This window comes from Rattus norvegicus, chromosome 7 (assembly GCF_021556685.1).
Source record: "Rattus norvegicus strain SHRSP/BbbUtx chromosome 7, alternate assembly SHRSP_T2T, whole genome shotgun sequence".
In the NCBI taxonomy this organism is placed as follows: Eukaryota; Metazoa; Chordata; class Mammalia; order Rodentia; family Muridae; genus Rattus; species Rattus norvegicus.
This window is the reverse complement of record NC_141540.1, coordinates 43,579,940-43,585,939: the sequence shown is the minus strand read 5'-3', so window position 1 is coordinate 43,585,939 and position 6,000 is coordinate 43,579,940.

Here is a 6,000-nt window from a genome sequence, read left to right as displayed (position 1 = left end):
ATAGAGATATAAAATGTTGTTTCAAAGAAATTCATATATCTTCCCAACCTATTCAACTGGGTACCAAATTGCTTATCAAAGGGACACTCATCAAAAGCCACTTCGAAATCCAGGCCTTGCTGAACTTGCCAACTCCCAAGCCTTATTAAACTGTGACCATCCATATCAGATCCCCCACGCTGACAATTTCATCGTAACACAAGCTTTCTACGTCTAACAGGTGCGTACCTCTGAGGTTCTTTGAGAATTAAAAGTCTACCACGGAGCCACTCTTCCTTGCTTCATGAACATAAACCTGGTTTTTTTAGTGACTAGGGAGTTACCTTAGTGATCTTTTCGCAGAGCAGTCAGACAAGAGAACCAAAAGATGGATGCCTTGTGCCAGGTACTTTGCTATGTGCTTTTTGATTTTGTTTAGACGATGAGGTAAGGTTGGGATAGTTAATCCAGAGGTGCGTGGATCAACCCTTGGCTGGAGGAAGTGAAGGTTCAGGAACTTTAAAGCAATAATCTTTGTATGTGTTAGACAGCTTGTCACTAGAGTTGAATTCAGCATGTGGCTAAGCTAATGACAGAAGAAAGATACTTAAGTGACTGTTGTCCAAATTGTCATCCAGTCTTGGTCAGGTGAGGATTCTGAGTAGAGTGGAGAAGCCCCCAGGGTCTTACTAAAGCATTGGATTTGGTTCACAGGTGGATTTACACACTGCCTTCGTCTTTACTGGTGATTGGAATTTGGGAAACTAGCTTCCTTACTCTTCCAGAGCCAACTGCACAATGGACATATTAGTACTGATGTTACAGAGTGAATATGAGGACCAAGTAGGAACAAGGGTGCAAGGTTTGCCAGAGGGCAGGTAATTGGTGGTCTTGTCATTGTCATAACTTTCTGTAAAGTTTTAGGACTTGGACGGACAGAAGACATGATCATTAGTATACTTGATGACAAGTGGAGATGAAAAGACAAAAATTGTGCACATCAAGAAGAGAATTTAACATTGGGTTTTCTGCATTAGCTATCCACTCCTGCCCTCACCCTCCCACCCCCCTAATCCCAGTTACCTTGACGATTGAGGTCATTTTCTCTGAACACATTCTCTTCTTGGATGTTAAAGTGCCATTTGACACTGTGTTTAGGGACACTGCCTAGGCCGGGGTGGGGGAATTGCCACAGAAGCTTGACCTTAGAAGGTTGAGACTCTGGAAGCCTGAGAGAGATGAGATCTGTCAAAGAAACGCTTAGCGTTGGTATGGGATGCGTAGGAGGCTGTACTCTTGTTCTCTAGATGCTATCACGGGTGATGTAGGAGAAATGATCTCACTCAGCCCAAGATCATTCCCTTCCAAATGTGCTCATCCCATCAGCAAGCAAGACCTGTACTGAAGCCAGCAGGGGCGTGGTACAGAGTCCGGCATTTTTTGCATGCCATGCTGGTTTGATGTTTGAACTCTAAAGGTGGAGACTGTTGGGGGCAGCAGGGCAGACAGTCTTCTGATGATTTCTCTGCCTTCAAACTGAGGTCTACTCTGTGTCACCCGTGCTTCCAGGTCCCCGGCCGTATGCGGGTCAGCTTATTCAATACGTCACAGGCATCTCCCAGGTCTTATTATCTCCTTTACTGAGCTCTTTTGTGGCTTCCTTGTATTTTATCAATAAGTATAACTTTGGGGGAAAATATTCTTTTTAAAGAGTGATGTGGCTTTTGACTGAATAGGTGAACAGAGAAGTGTACAGTGAACCCATGATAATAAGTTCAAAGTTGTGATCACAAGGGTAAGAAGCAGGTTGAACAAAGAGAATGGTGGACAGCTTTGATTTTAATAATGTGGGTTTAAATAGTAACTAGGTATCCAGAGATATCTCTTCACACAAGCACACACATCCTGGAGAAGCTTAGGAGAGTACGAGGTTAAAAACATTGGATTTTTCTTTTATTCTGGTATTTCTTTTGAGAAGTTGAACAGTTTTTAGACGCCTCCCCAACTCCCCAGAAAAGAATTCTTAGACTGACATTAGAAAGTTATACAATGGACTATCATTCGTATTTCTTACACTCATCTCCAGTATTTTTATTTTTCTGTGGTTTTATTTTTAGGTTAAAAACATCTCTGTCCACACTCTGTGCAATCCACTGGGTTCTAATAAATGTATGTAAAAAAAAAATCTTATCTCAAGAGACAAGAGTGAGTCATTTCTGTGTTATTTAATACCAACCAGTCCTTGCTCGGGAACGAATACAAATAAAAGTTCTTCAAAAGTAGCCCTAAGGCAAGAGCTGAGCCTTTCCAGTATGTGGGGTAAGTATTATTCCTTCCGTAAATGTTTCAACTTGCTGAACGGTATGCATTTCCAAGTTAGAACCTAACGGGGCCTGTTAAGCAATCTTGGAGAAAAAGTGAACACAGCCCTAGAAAACATGAGAACTGCAAAATTCTTTCTGTCACAGAAGCTTCATGAACATTCCTTAGCACCCATGATGGGTAATGGTTTGGTCAGGGTCTCCACAGGGACACAGAGGTGAATGAACATGAACCTGGGCAAATGTTAGGTTGGAAATTTGCTTAAGATGCAAGGTGTGCAAAATGTTCACACAGGAGGAGCAAGAATCTAGCATACTGACGGCCCCAGGGAGTGTGCGGGATAAACTTGGTCTTAGGTGGTTAAGTAGGGCACAAGGCCGGGGGCAAGGAATGGGCCTTCGGAGGAGTAGACTGGTTTACCACCGGCCTGTATTGGCTGATGTGAAATGAGGGCATTGTGGGGGTCTCGTGGCAGTGTGATGTCGTAAACGTGCTGGGATGCTTTCTAAAGGGAGCCATCAGAAACTAGGCAAAGGAGCAGTTCCCTTTGCGTGTTATTAAAGGATACAGATACGCCACTTGCTAAAATAAGCGTCCACCCCTTTCCTTGGCAGGCAGGTCTGTAGTGGCTGCACTATCAAGGGTCTTCACCCTTTGATTTAGCCAGTAATGTAAACTCTAGGAGACAGAAATAGCTTTTCTAGGTTCCTACTTAGGGTCACATTGGGGTGCTGCAGCTCATATAAGAATTCCAGAGCTTCTCTCTGGCTTTGTGTCTTGGTAACTTGTCTTGCTCCTTTTCTGGTGAGGCACAGGGCAGTAATAGCTTAGCTTTACCACATTCTGGCACACATCTATATGAAGTCCTTTATAAACGCCTCCTCCTTTATCAATCCTTCCTCACGTTATACTGGGGTGGGCGGTCTATCAGGCCTGGTTCAGAGGGGCACTGGCCACCACACTACTTCCTTCATGGAAGCAGCACCTTTGGGAGCCCACACTTCAGGGCTAAGGACATGGGAGGACGATTGCATACCTGACTTAAATTAACTTTCCATGCATTGTGGAGAAGAGGCAGAAGGGGTGTGAGACCTGGAAGACAGGTTGGCATGTTGCAGAATGTGTCTTCCAGAACATATGCATATGGCATTCCTGGATTCATCTGCATGGGTTTAACCCATTAATATCCAGGAAGGGGAGTGACTCATAAAGTCCTACCCCTTCTTGAGGATCTGAAGGTAGTTAATGGTTACTGATGGAGGGATAAACATTTTTTTTTACACTCCGTGCCCCAAAACATTTTCTTCATCAGTGTCTCTCTTGCTCCTATGAACAACTCTAGTGAAACTCATTGGGACACACACATGCGTACACACATGCATACATTCACACACAAATGCACACACATGCACATTTTCCTACCACACACATGCACACCCATGCACACCCCTACAACAACACACACACACATGCACATACGTGCACAACTCACAGACACACGCAAATGTATGCACACATGTATACACATACACACATGCACATAAGCACATACCCATGCGTGGCGCGCGTGCGCATACACACACACACACACACCACACACACAGAATAAAGTGGAAGGAAGATAGACTAGTTGGGAAGAAAGCCTGGGGGTGAATATGTTTAAAATACATTATGTACATGTATGAAATGATTTAATGAAACCCATTACTTTATATAATTAATATGCAGTAATAAAAATATTTAAAAAGAAACTCTCCATGGCCTGGTGTGATGCTCATACCTGTGATCATACCCTGCACTTGGGAGGGGGAAGGAGGAGGATTGTCGAACTGAGCGAGAGAATGAGACTCTGTCTCAAACAACAAAACAACAAACACCAAGGAAAGAGAAAAAGAAAGAAATCTCACATGGGTCAGAGGGGAGAAGAAATCAGGAAATGGATTCATGTTTCCCCTCTAAGAGGGCTGAGCAGTAAAGGAAATTATCTTGAGAAATACCTTTGTTGAAGTCGTCTTAATGTAGGATATTTTCCGTCCTTTGGTCCAGCTCCCCCTGAGGACCCAGTAAATTCTTGGATTCGGTTACCTGTCAGGAACTGTTTTCTCACAATGAACACAATATATATTGTGATGGTTTGTATATGCTTGGTCCAGGAAGTGGCACTATTAGGAGTTGTGACCTTGTTGGAGTAGGTGTGTCACTGTGGGTGTGGGCTTAAGACCCTCATCCTAACTGCCTAGAAGCCAGTATTCTGCAAGCAGCCTTCAGACAAAGATGTAGAACTCAGCTCCTCCTGCACCATGCCTGCCTGGATGCTGCCATGTTCCCACCTTGATGATAATGGACTGAACCTCTGAACTGTAAGCCAGCCCCAATTAAATGTTGTTCTTATAAGAGTTGTCTTGGTCATGGAGTTCATTCACAGCATGCGAATGAAAAACCCTAACTAAGTAAAACCCTAAGACATGTATCTAAATTCCACAGATTTTTCTGTTCTTCTAAGCACATTTGAGTTATTCTGTTAATTGTAGCTGGAGTTTTAATGACTATGAGACCTCATACACATAACCTCAGTGGCCCCTCTCGAAGTACTTGCTGTGGTCCAGACTTCCTGTGACTTAGCCTGTCCAATCCTCTCAACTATTCTAAGACTTTTTTTTCCCGTGACTCATATCTTTTTGGCATAAAATTTCCTTCCAATAAATCTCTTCAAGTGTTTCTCATTTTTTTGGGGGGGTGTCCCCGAATGGGTGTTCATAGTCTCTGAAAAACTAGTGTCAGGCTCAACCTATTCTTTCTAGCTTGCTGATGACTTTACCTGTGAATGGCACTGCAAACCACACAAAGGAGAACAATCTGCATTCTATTATCCACCGTGTGGAAATACTTCAAAGCGTTTTGGTTCTTGGGGTGCTTAAACACCCCTGATGCTGATGAAGAGATAGAGAGTGAGCTTCATTTCTCGTCCTGTTCCACAGAGCTATTTAGCAATTTTCCAGTTGGCTAACATTTATATAATGCCTCCTAGTGAGACTGATGTCTTACAGCCAGAGTATCTCAACTGTGCTCTGTGATACATTAATGTGCCACGAACGTTACCAGGGCATCTTGGCTCCTGGGACAGTTCGGTGGATATTAGATGCATGGAATCCTGTCATCTGTTTATGAACCGTCTTATTTCATCAATTGTAGTGAGGCCTTTGCACACCATCCTTTTCTATGCAAACAGTGTCGTGGGAGGGAGCTCAGTGATCTAGCCACACACACAATTCTTCGTCCAGTGCGAAAAGAACACAAATCACAGTAGACACTGTGGCATTACACACACAAGAAGTTTACCTTCTCTTTTCTTCAGTAGAAAACAAAACATGAATGCAAATGGAGGGTATGTGTGGGTGTGTGGGTGTTAGAATAGGAAATGTTTTCTGCATGTTGTCTGTCAGCTCCCCCAAATACCGGCATATGCACACAGACTGAGCCACACTGCTACAAGGAAACTTTCAAAATGCTCAGAGGTAGATTAAATGTTCAGAAAGTATGTGTTGCAGACCACGTGAAGCTCAAGAGGAAGGACGACCAACGTGCAGATCCTTCAGTCCTTCTTAGAAGGGGGAACAAAAATATTCATAAGAGGAGATATGGAGACAAAATTTAGAGCAAAGACCGAAGGAATGGCCATTCAGAGACTGCCCCACCTGG